We start from the raw sequence: 18,402 nt of genomic DNA on the forward strand, positions 1-18,402 counted from the left end.
TTTACCTTCCTGTCTTTGGGCATGTGAGGACACAGTGTTCCACCTCTTCAGAGGATAGAGTGTTCAAGGTGCCATTTTGGGAGCAGAGACCAAGCCTTTGCCAGACAACAAAACTACCGATGCCTTAATCTTGGCCTTCCCAGCCTCTAGAACTGTAAGAAAACACATTTCTACTCTTTGTAAATAACACAGTCTCAGGTATTTTGTCAGAGAAGCATAAGTGCACTAAGACAGGGCCCCACCTTCATGACCTCACCTAAATCTAATCATCTCCCCAAGGCCCTGCCTCCTAAGACCATCACATTGGGGCATAAGGCTTGAACATATGGATTTTGAGGGGATGCAAAGATTCTTTCCGTAATACCTTAAAGCTCTTTTCTGCCTTATATCAACACTTGCTGGGAGGAGCCAGGCAGCAGAGATGATGGTTCTGGGGAGTGTCATGGTTTCCTCTATGCACTCTCTCCTTTACAAAGAACCCTAAACAGAATCATTAAAATTAATCCCCATCTTAAGTGTACCTCTTAATTGTACCAGAACACACTTTAAAATGGGCAAGTCTTCTCCCTGGAATGTACGTTTTGGATTAGGATCAGTTTTAGACATGTCATTTCTTTAGCTAAAGTGAAGACAAAACAAATTTTTATTTAATCTTCCATAAGATCTTTCCTCAGTGTCTTTTACTTCTCCTGCCATCAGATTCTTACCTTGATTGAAAAGCCATATTAAGTGCAAGGCAAATTCTTTACTTCTTTGCACAGAGATTAACAACCTCTGGGTGATGGGAGCGTTAAGTGATTTAGCTTTGTCACTAGTAGATGTGTGACGTTAGAAAAGTTGCTGTCCTTTCTGGGTCTCAGTCCCTCAGCTCTGCAGTTACAGGCCATGTTCATTATTGGGTACAAATTGTACGTAAAATTGAGAACACATGTCCAGATTAAAAAGGATGGTTAGTTTCTAAAAAAAAGAGAGAATGAATAAGATCTAGTACTTGATAGCACAACAGGGTGAATACAATCAATAATAATTTGATTGTACATTTGATAATAACTAAAAGCATAATTGGATTGTTTGTAACACAAAGTGTAAATTCTTGAGGGGATGGATACCCCATCTTCCATGACATGATTATTACTGATTGCATGCGTATGTCAAAATATCTCATGTGTGCCGTAAATATATACACCAACTAGGTATCCGCAAGAATAAAAAACAAAAAGATAAAAAAAATAGTAATAAAGCAAAGGAGACTGTATTTTGAAGAGTTGTAAAATAAGTTCTTATTTTGAATATAAAAATATATTTAAATTAAAACTGTTTTTTTTCTTAGAATGAACAAAGAATAGCATCTATATTCATTATTTTTTGGGGAGTGTGATATTTCTGGCAAAAGTATATGCTGGCATTATACAGTAGCCTCCAGTTCTTGTTTGAGTTTCATACTCCAGTGATGATCATTTTTTGAAAAATATTTGAGAACTTCATCAATTTTCCCAAGGGCCTCTCCTAATTCCAGGATATCAGCCCATTCTTCTTTGAAGTAACTTATGTCACCATCCTTGCAATTTTCTCTTCTTCCATTGACTGTTTTATTTCTAGCAGTCCTTCATTCATCAACAGCTTTCCATGTGATTGAACAGTGCTTCAACATCAGTGTGATTGGCTTTATGGATTCTTTTCATAAGATATTCAATTTTATTTTAAAACTAATTTATATCGTGTTGATGTTTATTATGATTAGGGAATGACTGACCAACAAAGATGCTGACTCAAAGGGTGAAACTAAACACCAGTGCTGAGTGAGGTGGCATGTTTGAGAGGGTACAAGTTTTAAAAAGTGAAAATTCATTTAGTGAACATTTTCATATTAAAAATGCATTGGTTTCCTTACCTAGCTTCATAGCTTGGGCACTTGGATGGTGAGGATCTTTTTTAGTGGGCAGACTGAATAACAGCTACAGTGTCTTCCAATCCTTTCATTCCAGGTTTTAGGATCCGAAGCACATTACGGCCATACTCCTTCAATTGAATTGGTTAACACAAAGTGGGAGTGGTATGGATAGCAGATCTATTTTTTTTTTTAACCAAAAAGTATTAAATATTAACTATTTATCATTTTTAAAAGATATACCTATGAGCAAGCTGCACCTACTTGAATATAAACTCCTTGAGAAGGTTTTCCATCTTGGGAAATCCAGAGGCAAGAACATGGAAGTTCCTGATATAGAAACACTCAACAAATGCCAGTTGACTGCTCACAAACATGGAAGCTTGCTATAGAGAGATCCTTTCATTAATTAACTCTGTTGCCTTGATAATTGTTCACCTCTCAGAATCTCAACTGGACAATGAAGAAATGGGGCTGATTCATCTCCAAGACTCACATGCAGCTCTAACATTCTATGATTCCATTTCATCCTAGGTATTTCAAGAGAACCACTTTTTAACACATTTTCTAGAATTCCAGAGTAAGTCATAATAGTTGTGATTTGGAAGGAATATAAGATTTATTCCTAGTCCAATGAATCAGCCACATTAGAGTGGACATTTATTAATTTGTTTATTCATTTTTGTACCTTGAGTTTGAGTGATGACAATATATTTAAACTGCATGGAATTTGATTTTCAAAACTGGAAACCACAGGTGTAAATGGGACGATCCTGACGATGATAGATTCTTGTGCCTGGAACAAAAAGCACACCATCTCACCAAAAGAGAACACTGCACAATATATAGGTGGTAATGCTTTTCATTCACTGTGGGGATTTGTTCTGCACAAATAAAATGCACATTTTAACAATTTATCAGCACAAATATGCATGACTGCTTGCTTTTCTTAGCCTGTCATTTGTTCTGGGGGAACGATGAGGACTTGATTGGCCAGGGTGTTTTAGTATCTGCTCAAGTTTTCAGGGCCAATGTCGAGTTTGTTTTGGTCAAGACTCTGCATTCGTGTCAGGCCATAACTAAGCGAGGGTGTGATAGGATTAAAGCTTCACAAAGCCCCCACCTCCCCATAACCCAGCTGGTTTGAGGGTTTAGTTGCATCACGGTTCATGGCCTGAGAAGCCTTGTCTCCCACCTGGTCAGTGAGTATTACTAGAAACAGGAACATTTCCTGAATGCTTATTATTTAGCCAGCAGGTCACTGGAATAGAGGGTTTTGTTTTCTGGACAGTGTCTCATACTTTGGATATAGGACCTGGAGGCGAACATTCTACAGGCTCTGTTTTCTTCTTTGTAAGTCCTCCATTTGGCACTGGATTACACGTGATCTCACTTTGCTTCCTAACAACTTCAAACGTGTGGTCTTTTCTACTCCCACCAGGATTTAAAAAACCTCCAGAGTAGGAACTGTGTTTTCTACCCAAGTACTGTACCCAATTAACACGTCTAAAGTATACACAAATGGTCTCATTGCGGTGGTGGAAATGTCAGTACTGTTTTCGTATTTTTAAAAAATTTTCCAAGATTAAAAATGTATTTTATTATTATATTTATACTAAGACAAACTAAGTAGATGCAATGCCTTTGTTGTTCTGTTGAATTCTATTATTTTGCCCCTGCTCCCAGCTCACATAGCCCCATGTTAGCTGTAATAAGAGGTATGCAACAATCTTGGCCTTTTCCAGAATTTTATGGAAGAGTTAATCACAAACTAATACTCTCTTTTTTTCCATTTGAAAATGTTTTGTTGTTGGAAAGCATCCAATGAAAACATTCTTTTGGAAGTGTCTGAATCTTTGAATCCCCGATTCACATTTCTTAAGATATTTTTAAGCACCTAATTGCCTGTGGGAAACTGCAAAATATAATTGCAAAGACACCTTCTACCAAGACACTAAAAATACGTAATCTAAGACAATCACGGGGATGTGAACATAGAAGGAGAAAAGAGAAAATAAATGTAAATGTTAAACCAATTCTGTAAACTGTTGATGTCAAATATGAGTCAGAATTCAGAAAAATTTTGAGAGAGGGGAGCAACAGCATTTTGAGAAAAGAATAGGGATGAGGGTTGTGGGAGTTTGCAATCTACCCTTCATGAGATCAAAGAGAAGCCATCAGATCTTTTCAGGATAATCAGGATCACCTTTGAGAATTTGTGGGGTTTTAGAAATTATTTTAATTATGTAGAGAGAAGATTAGTCAATTTTTCAGAGAAAAAGGATGGCATCCATGTATATAACACAACTTTGAAGAAAACACAGGGATCCCTACATCAATAATAATTCACGTCCTCCTTGAGCTGCACAATGCTTTGAGATCATTCATTTGACTGACACTAGTTAAGCATCAGCTCTGTGGGGCACATTAGTTGAGCACTATGCATGGACCCTAGGCACTTTGGCCTTTAACCTAGACTGTGTTTATGTGAGGGTAGTGTCTTAGTCTCATGATACAGATGACTATGATTGTATGAAAGTTATAGAGAAGTACATGACCTGGTCTCAAGGAGCTTCTGTATAGTCAATAACAGAACATTTACACATATGAAATAGCTGCTAGGTAAAAGATTCTATAGCAAACATCAGTTTTTCAGAACTGTCAAAGATTGAGTCATTCTGGAGAGTTCAGTTTTCTGGACATCTGAGAGACTGTCTCTTAAAACATAAGATTGTAGCATTAATAAAATTTGCAGTTGTACTTAGCTCCAATACAGTAGTTCACTGAGGACCTATTGAAGTGTGTACATAAGATAATTTATTTTCTACACTAGAATTATTTATATTTTATTGTACCTGTATTTTATGATTTTCTATCTCCTCCCTTGTAATTGGTTTGTGAATGTACCTTTTAATTTGCTGATAATTATCTATCATGGGCTTAAGAACAAACTAACTAATCTTGTAGGTTTGGATATAAAATTCCCAACAGATTAACTCTAAGTAAGTCCAAGGGTTTCTCCTTTTAGGCAAATGCTCACCCTGGTAGGTAGGCTATTTAGAATCCTTTCTTCCTTCCTGTTTTAAAGTTTATTTTTGGATCCTAGATTGTACTCTAGAGAATTAAGAAATCAAGAGACTTGATTGCTAGGTGGATGCAGTATTGTTGTACTAAACTGAATATCACTTATCCCTAAAATATTACAGGCACAGTTTTTGAAGTTATGTGTGAAAAGTGGACAGACTGTTTTGAGCAGCAATATGACAGAAGGGCAGCAGTTGTGGAGAGTGTTTCCTCTGGAAAGTAAGGAATCAGATTTTATTGCAAGTACTTTAGAGATTATTGATCTTCATCTATGAAGGATGACATTGAAGCCAAGAGAGGTTAAGCTGGTTGTTCACTTCTTCAATCTCACGCAGAACCAATTCTAAAGACCTGGTCTTTTGACTCCTAAGTCCTGTACTTGATGTATTTATCATCACTGATAAATGAATAGATGTTTCTGAATTGAACCAAAGAAAGTATGTCAGGAGAGCCAGATTTAAACATTTATTTACCTGACAAAAGAAGGAAAGGAAGGAGAGAAATGCCACCATCACAACCAAAGTCTTCTTCGCTCCCCCTCTCTACTGAGGAAGCTGAAGGCCCTCATGCTCTGGTCTTCTCTTGTAGACTCTCCATTGAGAAAGTCAATTACTAACTCCCATTTCTGGCAGTGGCAGGCTAGAGCGTTTGACCAGCCATCCAGAGCTGATATTGTGCTAAGGTATCACCAGGCTAACAAAGGAAGGGAAAAGGGGATCTACAGAACGAAGATGGTTGTGGAAGCTACTTTTGCCATGAGGGCATTTGGGCCAAACATTTTTTAAAAAATCAACTTTAAAGGTATAATTTACGACCAATGGAAATCACCCATTTTAAGCGTTCAGTTTCATAAATTTTGACAAATGTCACAAAACTACTTTTACTCTCAAGAATTGTAATATTTCCGTTAACCCCCAAGGTTTTCTTGTCCTCCTTTGTAGCCAGTCTTCTTCCTCCATCCCAGGCCCAGACAGTCATTGATCTGCTTCTTGCCACTCAAGTGTTGCCTTTTCTAGAATTTCACATAAATGGAACCATACAATATGGAATCTATGGTTTCTTTTATTAATGTGTTAATAAGGTGAATGACATAAATTGATTTTCAAAGGCAAAAAAACATTGCCTTCCTAGGATAAACCACACTTGGTCATAATGGATTGTTATCCTTAAACTGATGGATTTGATTTGTGAATATTTTAAAATAATTTTTATTTATATTGAGGAAGGATATTGGTCTGCAGTGTCCTTTTCTTGTAATGTGTCTTTGGTTTTGATAGCAGGGTAATGCTGGCCCCATAGCATTTGAATTAGGAAGTATTTCCTCCTCTTCTGTTTTCTGGAAGACTTTATGTAGACTTGGGTTTATTTCCTCCTTATTTTTGTGGAATTCATTAAAATATCCTGAGTCTGTTTTTTTTTTTTTCCTTTTTGGAATGGTTTCTGATAATGAATTACATTTATTTAATAGATGTAAGGCTATCCATGTTATGATGAATGCTATAGTGTTAAAAGCTAGATTTTGTTGTATTGCTTTCAAGAGTGTTGGGCGTCAGCCTGTAATCCCAGCACTTTGGGAGGCCCAGGTGGGTGGATCACTTGAGGTCAGGAGTTCGAGACTAGTCTGGCCAACATGGCGAAACCCTGTCTCTACTAAAAATACAAAAATTAGCCAGGTATGGTGGTGCATGCCTGTGGTCTCAGCTACTCGGGAGGCTCAGACATGAGAATTGCTTGAACCCAAGAGGAGGAGATTGCAGTGAGCCAAGATCATGACACTGCACTCCGGGCTGAGTGACAGAGAAAGACTCTGTCTTAAAAAAAAAAAAAAAGAAAAAGAAAAGAAAAAAGAAAAAAAAAAGTGTTGGGCCTTCGTTGAAGTTACGTTGCTTATAGACGAGTTTGACCCTTTTGAGGCTTGCTTTTGGGCTTTTTTTAGGATGTGGGTTCAGTGTAGCTTTTGTTCTAGGATTAATTTATCCTTACTACTAAAGCATGATTCTTCTAAAGACTACCCAGTACCTAGTGGTGTACTGGTAAATGTTTAACAACTGGTTCTCTGGAAAAAAATAAAAACCTATTTGTAACATTTGCTGACTTCCTATCATGGCCAGTCTCCATCTACCAATGTGACATCAAACAGCTCTCAAAATTCCTGAAAGCATAGCAATCAGCTGTCTCAAACAGGGACAAACCTGCCCCAGTACCTCACTGCCAATGCCTACATAGTATGAGGTCTCTCCTCCCTGTCTGCCCTGTCTGGTCAGAACATGAAATGTTCCTAGCTTTTCATAAACTCTGGAAATTGTTTCATCTGCTGCTGCTTTCTGGTGGTTCCTTCTGCAACCTCATGGAGTTTTACTCTACACGTGTGCAACTAAGGGAGCAGCCATAGGCTCAAGTAGAAACCTCTGAATACCCGCAGGGTGCTATTCTAACATCTGACATCTTCACCATTCTAACATCTGAAAATGGTTGTCCAATATCTAAAAAACGGTTGTCCAATATCTGAAAGCAGTTGTCCAATATCTGAAAACGGTTGTTTAATATCTGAAAGCGATTGTCCCATATCTAAAAACGGTTGTCCAGTGTCTAAAAACGGTTGTCTGATATCTGAAACAGTTGTTTCACATGTTTGGTCCAGTATTCTGATTATTTTTGGTAGAAAGCCAATTCCCATAGCAGTTAATCTTCAATTTGGGCAGATTTAAACTTTGGTATTAGCTGGGCGTGGTGGCTCATGACTGTAATCCCAGCAATTTGGGAGGCCGAGGTGGGTGGATCACCTGAGGTCACAAGTTGGAGACCAGTGTAGCCAACATAGTGAAATGCCGTCTCTACTAAAAACGCAAAAAATTAGCGGGACGTGGTGGTAGGCACCCGTAATCCCAGCTACCAGGGAGTCTGAGGCAGGAGAATCGCTTGAACCCTGGAGGCGGAGGTTGCAGTGAGCCGAAATGACACAAGTGCACTCCAGCCTGGGCAACAAGGTCAAGTCTCAAAACAAGGTCACTCCGTCTCAAAAATAAATAAATGAGTAAGTAAATAAAAATAAATAAACTTTGGTATTGACGACCTCACTTCGATAGGTTACCAAAGACAGGTTAACAAGCAAAGCAAGACTGTCCAGTGTCTCCTACCTTCTATCCTTCTATCTTTGTCAGGGACGATGATCTTCCTACATAAACTTTAAGAGGAATTAAAATTAAAGAAGAGGAGGAAATATGAGATACCTTCTCTTAATGACTGCAGATCTTCTAGCCTAAAAGATGATGTCGTGTGCCATGTAGAAAACTTGTGGCTGAAAGTGTCCAGCTCTTGTTGCTGGTGATATTTGAAGGACCATAGACAATGAGAGTGGTATCAGAAGTTTAGAGATAGACAGCTGTGGTTCTAGATTTTGAAACAACGAAGAAGATATGTTGATCCCATTATAGACCAATGAAGTTGACATTGAACTTAGAAAGGTTCTAAAGTATTAGGCTCTGAATAAATTATTAGAGGAATTATTCCTGAGAACCTAAAAAAGGAATTATCCATACTAGGCATCAGCTTATGACCAAAGACATAAGTCATATCAGGCTGAATATATGTGTAATGTCTGTGACACGGTAGAAACTCAGAAGATACTGATAAAATGGGTGAATAAATGAATAACCAAATTCCTTTCTTTTGATGGACTACAAAATTCATAGTTCAGGAAAGTGCAGCAGAGAGTATACCTGGCTTTTGACAAAACACTGGATAATTCAGTAAACGACCTCTCTGAAGAAGCTGTTATGGTCTATTAGACCATAACAGAATGGTTCAATGGATCACCTGTAGTGGACCAGCCATTCTACCAGTTTCAGGAGATGCAAACAGAACTAGTACATGGTCCATACAATTTAGATTTAGACTTAGATCTAGAAACTGCTAATATCAATATGATGTTATGGTAGAAGATGTTATGATGTTATGATGATATGGTAGAAGAATGCAGAGGCTGCACTGGGAACTCAAACAACAGGCAAAGAGGCACCTGGGTCAGCTTGAGGGGTTACAGGAACACTTTTTAGAGGAGGTGACCCCTAAAATGAGACTTGAATGGTGATGACCATGTCTGTAGTATTCATTCTGCTATTTACTTCTTCCTGAGTGGATATCAATTTTGGTGCTTTACATTTTAAGTTCTGTATCATGTTGGGTAGTTTTTTGCTTCATGTCTGCTCCAACCACTTTATCTTGTGGAAATTCCTCCCCAATTTGGGTATTAACGTACCAATCAGCATGCAGTTTTCATTTTCATACTTTTCTGAATCTCCTCAGACATTTTAACAGAAATTGAGAGAGACAGAATGAGAGACTTAGCAATTGCTTAGCAATCCCCCTTAGTGGGGGAGTCACTTGACCTCAGAAGTTCAAGACCAACCTGGGTAGCATAGTAAGACTTGTCTCTACAAAAACAATAAAAAAAAAATCATCAGGTATGGTGGCACGCACCTGTACTCCTAGCTACTTGGGAGGCTGAGGAAGGAGTATCACTTGAGCCCAGGAGTTTGAGGTTGCGGTGAGCTATGATGGTGCCACTGCACCCTAGCCCGGGCAACAGAGCAAGAGCCTGTCTCTGAAAAAGAAAAAAGAAAGATGACAGTGTCTCACAGGACTCGATTCTCTGGATATTCTTTCATGGTTTGGATACTGTGTCAGCATGAGAATCATTAAAAACAAGCAAGAGAATCTTAAAAAAAAAAAAGAAGAAAAAATGATCTCCAGCATTGTCACCACCAATGACCCCTTCTATTTTATCCCTTGCATAAATCAGGCTTTATGAGGTATCTTATAAATACATAATATTTAATAATTAATAAGAATTGATTTGAGACACATGCCATTGCAAAGCAGAATTTCTGGCTAGCATAAAATATCTGGTTGGAATTCATAAAATTTAGCTAAAAGCAAAAAGTCTTAATAAGCATTTCTTGGGAACTTACTATCTGTCAGGCACTACCCTAAGTGCCTTCCCTGCATCAAATCAGGTGAGCCTCAGAAGCAACCTATGCAGTAGGTACTGTTATCACCCCTGTTTTACTGATGAGGAAACTGAGGTTCAGGGAGGCTGAGTAAACTGGACAAGGTTTCACAGCTGGTGAATTGTGATGCTGAATTGAAATTCAGACAGTCTGGCTCCAGACTCTTAACTTTGTAATGCACAATTGACCCTTGAATTAGACCTTGCTGTGGTTTGAGTGCAAATGAATAATTTCTGATACTTTCTGAAACAATAAAAATAGCACACAGACATCAATTACTACCTTTGGGGGCACCCAAGTAGATGCCTCTGCTCTAAAACCAGAATACTGATTTGTGTCCTGAGCCCTGCCTTGAATGAATGTTACATACTCCCCATCATTATTAGAGATCCCAAGGATTGCTAAGACATTATCAGATACAACCATGATATATTAATCGGCAATACATAGAGAGGGGGCAGTGCTATATAGCGGGCTTGTAACACAACCAGAGTTTCATTTTTAAAAGCTGGGCCTATTGAAAGAGAAACACCTCTTCCAATAGACTGTTATCCTGCAAATATGTATTTAGGGACATTTGAAATTGTTCTATTTACCTAATCATCTCTAATGGCTACTTTGGATCTATGACAGCTGTATGTGTAAATATGGCTCTTAGATCTTTCTCAATATATGATACTGGTCCAATAGACCATAACAACTTCTTCAGGGAACAGGATTTCCTTGAAGCAGAATCTATGGAGAGTATCAAACAGGGCTCACAGTGCTTTAGGAGTTGCTTCTGAGGTCATTTCAGAATGCTCTCCTCAGAACTCCTTGTCAAAAATTATTAGGACGTTTGGGTATATACCACTAAGATCTGAATATCAATAAACGTGAAAGCCAAACATAGATTTTTTTTTTTAATAAGAACAGAGTCAGGATGATTCTTCATGGGCAATAAACAGATAATAGGCAAGGAGAAGTAATTAAAAAAGAGTTTGTGCAGCCAAACCAAATATATTAAGCAACAAAGCTATGATAACAATACTGGTTACTATATAGTAAAGTAGAAATTGCTGATTTTAGACAGAGGGAACACAGATATTATTCCAATATATTCTAGCATATTGAGAAATGATTAACTTGACTGGTGAAGTTCACCCCTCCCTGTGATATAACAGGACATGAATAATTGCCTCTCCTCAGCTGTGCCTATGGAACTATGGCATAGCTTACAAGACCCTGCTCAACTTTTATATTAGTTTCCTGTGGTTGCTGTAACAGAGTATTACAAACTGGGTGGCTAAAAACAACAGGAAAGTATTCTATTGCCATTCTGGAAGCCAGGAGTCAGAAATCAAGGTGTCCACAGGGCCGTCCACACTCCTCTAAAACCTGTATGAGAGTTTGGGCCTGTGGCTCACGCCTACAATCCCAGCACTTTGGGAGGCCAAGGTGGGTGGATGACTTGAGGTGAGGAGTTTGAGACCAGCCTGGACAACATGGTAAAACTTCTACTAAAAATACAAAAATTAGCTGGGCGTGGTGGCGTGCACCTGTAGTCCCAGCTAATCAGGAGACTAAGGCAGGAGAATTGCTTGAACCTGGGAAGTGGAGGTTGCAGTGAGCCGAGATCACGCCACTGCACTCCAGTCTGGGCAACAGAGTGAGACTCCATTACAAAGCAAAAAACAAAAAACAAACCAACAAACCCTGTGTTGGAGGATCCCTGCAGCCTTTTCCTAGCTTCTGGTGATTTGCTGGTCACCCGTTACCTTTCTTGGTTTGCAGGTGCACAGTTTAAGTCTCTCTTCCTTTTATCCTATGTCATTCTCAGCGTGTATGTCTTCGCTTGGCATTCTCTTCCTTGTCTCTCTCTTTCCCCTTCTGGTAAGGACAGCAATCACATTGGATTAAACACCCACCCAAATCCAGTAGGGTTTTGTCTTAACTACATCTGCAGGACCCTATTTTCCGAATAAGGTTGCCTTCTGAGGTACTGGGAGTTGAGCCTCTAACATATCTTTTTGGGAGTCATATGCAATCTGAAACAGCTCCCATCCCTTCAATATCACTTTTCACTCTGCATTTGTGTAGTTGGCAGGTTTCTAGCCTCCGACTTGCGCCTGCACCATCCTGACCCTTACCATAGGCCACCTGATGCTATCATCTGTTCTGCACTGTGTCATCTGCTCTATGTCTTGCCTCTCTGATTGTATTGTCACTCTTTGGTAAAGAATTCTTACTCAAACTTATTTCTCACAAAGCACTTAAAACAGTGATTTGATATCAATAGCACCTTCTACTCTTAGAGCAACTTTATACTTTTAAAAATTCTTTCACATACATTATCTGGCATGCTTCTTTCAACCTTCCTGTGTGGTAGATTGGATTCATGGTATTATCCTAATTTTATGTCAAAGGGGATTAAGATCCAGAGAGGCGAAGTGACATGCCAAAATACTGAGACAGGTGGCTTGGGCTAGTTTCAGCACCTTGTATTGAAAAACTTCATATTCTCATTCTGTATAATTTGATTTGTAATGAACCAAGAGTCCTTCTGGGAAAACAAAACAAAACAAAATAAAACAACACAACACAAAACTCCTTACTCTCAGGGCGAAGCGCCTGCAACAAATGAGAGGAGGGAGGAGACAATGGCTGAATCTAAAGTTTGTCTTTTCTGTGAGTGCAAGCAGGCTGGAAGAAAGTTGCAAAACCACACAGCCTTCCTGTTTCCTCAATCAGTTCTTGCTTTTTTCCTCCAGCATAGCAATGAAAAACCTTGAATTTTCTTAAATTTCTGACCCCGTGACCTATCCCACAGTTTAAGATGGCTGTTTCTCCGCCTTTTTTTTTTTTTTTTTTAAATAAAAAGTATCCAGTGTAAACTCCTTCAACATCCTTCCACCTACCTGAAAAAAGTCTAGAAGTGGGGAGGAGAGGAGAAAGGGCGAGTGTGAACGGGGACAGAAGTTAATGGTATCTGACTAAAGGTCAGTTGACTAGAGCTGCATTAGCTGGAAGGACTGTGCAGCCTCTTTGGGCACAGCCATAGAGGGTCCCTAGCCCCAGGGAGCTGTGCGGGGATAGGAGGCAGCCTGCTTTGAGCACGAAGGTGGCAGAGGAAGGAGCCCCTGTTTGAGAAGAAGCTCTCATGCTGTGAACATCTCCTTCCACTTTTCCACTTCTTTCTCTCTTTACTGGAACTCATGAAGGAGAACTTGGAAAATCATAATTAGCTTGGAGAAGATAAAAGAGGTCCTCCTTGGTGGGAGGGTGAGGAGAGCGATGGAGAGGGAGAATGAGACTTTAGACAGGGAGGGAGAGGAGGAGGAGAAGGAGGAGGAGGAGAAGAAGAGAGAGAGAGACCAACCGCTGGCACACAGAGTAAAAGACATAGATAGTACTAAGGAGAAAAACTTAGCAGCTTTTCTCTGACCATGATAAGCTGCTAGTTACAATGTGAGGTGATGCTTGCTACTCCAAAAGGATGTATTGTAACCAGGCTTTTATACTGTGAATTCTCTCCTTGATACTTTTGCTTCCAGACTTTCTCTCTATTCCTATAGGCTGAGTACCATCTAGCAGGGACTAGGAAGGTGGTTTCACAATTAAATTGAGAGAGGAGAAGCGGGGAGAGTGAGAGAGATCATATCAACTATCATGGAAAAACTTAAGTTGAAAGGCACTCCAAGTTTAGACATACAATCTGTTTGCATAAATGAGGAATGCAAAGAAAATTTGGGGACAGATTCTTCGAGAGTGTATGACAAGCTAAGCTGTGGTTTGGGCTCTTAGAAGAATGCTAAAACCTCAAATGAAAAGCCAAGCAGAAGAAGAGCAAGGCTTGCATGCAAGATATTTCTATCTACTCCACATACCCACCCTCTCCTCATGCCTGTGTGCACTCTGTGACACACACACACTTGCCCTCATGCACACACATACACACACCAGTCTTCTCTAACACTCCTAGACCTGAATTTTAGCCAGAATCTAAGGACTGGAGCTCTGAGCAGGGACAGGGTTACCTCCACTGTCCTAGTTCAGCTGTAATCCAATGATCCTCATTCACAAGTGAACTAGGTGGTCTTGAAAATATATGTCACGGCCGGGCGCGGTGGCTCAAGCCTGTAATCCCAGCACTTTGGGAGGCCAAGACCGGTGGATCACAAGGTCAGGAGATCGAGACCATCCTGGCTAACACGGTGAAACCCTATCTGTACTAAAAAACACAAAAACCCAGCCGGGCGAGGTGGCGGGCGCCTGTAGTCCCAGCTACTCGGGAGGCTGAGGCAGGAGAATGGCGTAAACCCAGGAGCCAGAGCTTGCAGTGAGCTGAGATCCGGCCACTGCACTCCAGCCTGGGCAACAGAGCGAGACTCCGTCTCAAAAAAAAAAAAAAAAAAAAAAAAAAAAGAAAATATATGTCACAAGTCTTGAGGGTTCCAGGAGCCTCAGGACTCTAAAAGCGATGAGGGATTCAGGCCATGTGTCCGTGTGCTACGATGACGAAATAGACCAAGGGTAATGAAAGGTTATTAGCGTGGAATAAAAGTTGAAGCTTGGAACTCAGAAGGCCTGAGTGCAACCTGTACCTCTTCTCTAAGCAAAGTGCTATCTTCTGTATCCGTATCCCCTTCTGCAAAGAAATGTATTTTCCTGTGTTTTAGCCAGTGTTTCTCAAACTGTAATGGGCATACAAGGCACCAGGGATATTGCTAATGGGAATATTTTGATTCAGCAGTTCCGGGGTAGGCCTTGGGGGTCTATGTTTATAATAAGATCCCGAGCTGCCAGTAACCTACATAACACCTTTGCCTGAATTAGAAAAGGTGTCTCCCTCTGGGCAGATGCAGTCCAGTGGGTGCCTTTGTAAAAGGAATTCTTTTCTTATGCAGTTTTACTAGTAATGTGCAGGATGTATTTCGGTCCCTGCATTTCTTAGGACAGTGCCTTTGAGCAGTGCACAAGTTGCCCATCTGCACATGGCAGTCCTCACCACGTAGACAGATGTCTCCTGGACTACTGCGAAGACAGCCTTGCTTCTGATCCACCTGAGATGTTCTGCTACTCTCCTTCCTTCACAGCACAACTCAGCCAAGCCCATCAAGGCATTTATTCTAACTCTCATTCTTTTAGAAATACCTGTTTTCCTTTGTTTTCCAGAGACTGCCAGAATGACATGTAGGAATGAACTTTATTCCTTCTCTACTTAAAGAAGAGAGCTTGGCCCTTGGTTCCTCACCCTCCAACGTACCCCTACTTAGCCTAGCACTCTCTCTAAGGGCTACATGGCTGATCCCCTCCACTGCTTTTGCTGGAGTTCTTGCCTCTGGGGTTTTGTATCTCACATCATTTATTAATTCAGGATCTAAACAACTAAGCTCCTGTACCTAGTCTCAGTACGTGATTATTATGTGGTTTTCTCAGATCTTTTGTTTTTCATCAAATATTACCCCTCCTTTACATGAGATCAGACATAAAGGCAAATAGCCAATTGCTTGAGATCTCACTAAGCTTGGTGTTTACCTTGGATGGCAGCATTCAGTGAGGTGTCCAACTCTGAAAGGTTTTCTTAGCCACACCCCTGCCTGGGCTGCCTTGTTCTGTCCTGTCTATCATTGGGGAGAAATTTAGAAATATGTATTTGTCTCCCCAGCGTTGCTGAATTCTTTCCTTTATAGGAGCTTAAGGTCAAGGCTGGGAGAACAATGGACCCAGTTAGGAGAAGCACCCACAGCAAAACTTTGAGGTCAGCTGTCCTGGGCTTTCTTTGAAGGGTTTGGTGCTACGTATTCACATATCTCTTGAAAAGAAACTTTCTGCCAAGGACAGAAAATTCTGATTTCTCTTAAGTAGCAGATTGAAAGGAGCAACAAAGTGGCACAGGAGGATCACCGTGCTGAATCTGGAGAGTTAGGTTCTATTAACTCTGGCTACTTGCTCGAATTTTCTGTTATATCTATATAACGATGCAATAGAATTAATAACTTTAAAGGTAGCTTCTAGTTTTAAAGTTGTAATACTCTATGAAATTGGTTGGCTTTAACAATGTATTTTCTGTGAAGCTAAATTTATGGGGTTAAAAAAAACCCTGCATTTTGAAACAGTGGACTAATTTGTAATCTAATTTATTTAACCGAGGATACCTTTGAAAAAGTTAGTTACATTGTATTTTAGTTCAGAAATAATGGATTTGGGGCTTTAAGAAGTTCTAATTTCATTGCTATTTGGCCCCAGAGTTCAGAAGCTGAATTCCTACCAATAATAAAAGACCATGGTGCTAGAGTAGGGTATATGAACAATTGTGTTTGACACAAAGTGATCAAGTTATTTTTAATTTAGTTTTCTTATTGGAAACAAGTCAGTCATTTGAATAATATTCAAATGTGTGTAAATCAAACTGATGTAAACAAAAAAATGATCTCTCTCAAAGACCAAAACCAAATAGAAAAAAGATATTAACAGACTGGACTGCACACAGAACGGAATATACAAATGGTTCTTGAACACATGAATAGATGTTCAATTTCATTCATCATAAGATAAATGTAGGCCGGGCGCAGTGGCTCACGCCTGTAATCCCAGCATTTTGGGAGGCTGAGGTGGGTGGATCACAAGGTCAGGAGATCGAGACCACCCTGTTAACACGGTGAAACCCCATCTCTACTAAACATACAAAAAAACTAGCCGGATAAGGTGGCGGGTGCCTGTAGTCCCAGCTACTCGGGAGGCTGAGGCAGGAGAATGGCGTGAACCCAGGAGGCAAAAGCTTCCTGTGAGCCAAGATTGTGCCACTGCACTCCAGCCTGGGCGACAGAGCAAGACTCTGTCTCAAAAAAAAAAAAAAAAAAAAAAAGATAAATGCAAAATAAAACTATCCCAGGTTACCACTTATCACCTATAAGGTTAGCAAGGATCAGAAAGTTTGATAACACAGCCTAAATTATCTACCAATAAGAGTGTGTTTAAATAAATTATGATATATCCATACAATGAAATAATATTCAGATGTAAACAAAAAAGTAAAAATTAAAAAAAAACACCCCCAAAATAAGAAAGCTTTTCTATGTACTGATAACAGGAAAGTTTCCAAAACGAGATTGAAATATAGGACAAGAAAGTAATGGTGTGTACAGCATGTCATCGTTTGTTTGGTTTGTATAAATAGTTGGGATGGGTTTCTTCTTTAGTTACATACGTCTGTTTTCTCTCTGGCTTCTTGCTGAGGGTGATACTTGTTATCAACCATGATGTACTTCACAGTGTGAATGAGATGCAGGCACAACGAGGAAGGCTGTTCTCTGGTGTGTTGGACATTTGTGTGTTTCCTTCCTTGAAGGAGATCCACCTTTCTTTTTTTTTTTTTCCAAGATAAAGTTCTTTTTTAAAAAAATTTATTATTATTATTATTATACTTTAAGTTCTAGGGTATGTGTGCATAACGTGCAGGTTTGTTACATATGTATACTTGTGCCATGTTGGTGTGCTGCACCCATTAACTCGTCAGCACCCATCAACTAGTCATTTACATCAGGTATAACTCCCAATGCAATCCCTCCCGCCTCCCCTCTCCCCATGATAGGCCCCGGTGTGTGATGTTCCCCTTCCAAGTGAGTCCAAGTGATCTCATTGTTCAGTTCCCACCTATGAGTGAGAACATGTGGTGTTTGGTTTTTTGTTCTTGTGATAGTTTGCTAAGAATGATGGTTTCCAGCTGCATCCATGTCCCTACAAAGGACACAAACTCTAAAGAGCTTCTGCACAGCAAAAGAAACTACCATCAGAGTGAACAGGCAACCTACAGAATGGGAGAAAATTTTTGCAATCTACTCATCTGACAAAGGGCTAATATCCAGAGCCTACAAAGAACTCAAACCAATTTACAAGAAAAAAACAAACAACCCCATCAAAAAGTGGGCAAAGGATATGAACAGACATTTCTCAAAAGAAGACATTCATACAGCCAACAGACACATGAAAAAATGCTCATCATCACTGGCCATCAGAGAAATGCAAATCAAAACCACCTTTCTTTTTTCCTCCATGTCTGCTGCAGCAGGTGGTATAGACTAGAGTCCCTTTCAATGCTACTCTGATGCTCCGTTAGTCTCTCCCACCTACTGCTTTTAGAGTGCAGTTATGTCTTGGGCATACAGGATGCCCAGAGGGATGGAAGTGGGGCTAGGGGTGGGAAGAGCTTAACTGGCACAGTTATTCCAGGAAGAGCTCCAGAGCTAGATTTTCCAATCAAAGGGGCGTAGAGTTATTGCAAGAAAAATATATGTCACTGATGGAAACACAGGGAAATATATTACAAGGAACCTGTGAGCCAAATTTCAGAACTTTCTGGATCAATTGAAATCAAGAAAATAGTTAATTCTCTTTCATTACGTGCCCCATAATCACTCCCAGTGGCTCACAATTTTTCTT

General features: G+C 39.8%; 1 long non-coding RNA gene across 1 annotated transcript in view; it reads left to right on the forward strand.

The window, feature by feature from the left end:
- LOC103215483 (uncharacterized) overlaps positions 1-3,144 on the forward strand; it is a 30,373-nt gene extending 27,229 nt beyond the window's left edge. Inside the window, exon 3 of the long non-coding RNA XR_490162.3 lies at positions 1,986-3,144. This is a non-coding gene — a long non-coding RNA (uncharacterized lncRNA). The remainder of the gene's footprint in view (positions 1-1,985) is intronic.
- Positions 3,145-18,402: the final 15,258 nt, after the last annotated feature.

The sequence above is a fragment of the Chlorocebus sabaeus genome, chromosome 8 (assembly GCF_047675955.1).
Source record: "Chlorocebus sabaeus isolate Y175 chromosome 8, mChlSab1.0.hap1, whole genome shotgun sequence".
NCBI lineage: Eukaryota > Metazoa > Chordata > Mammalia > Primates > Cercopithecidae > Chlorocebus > Chlorocebus sabaeus.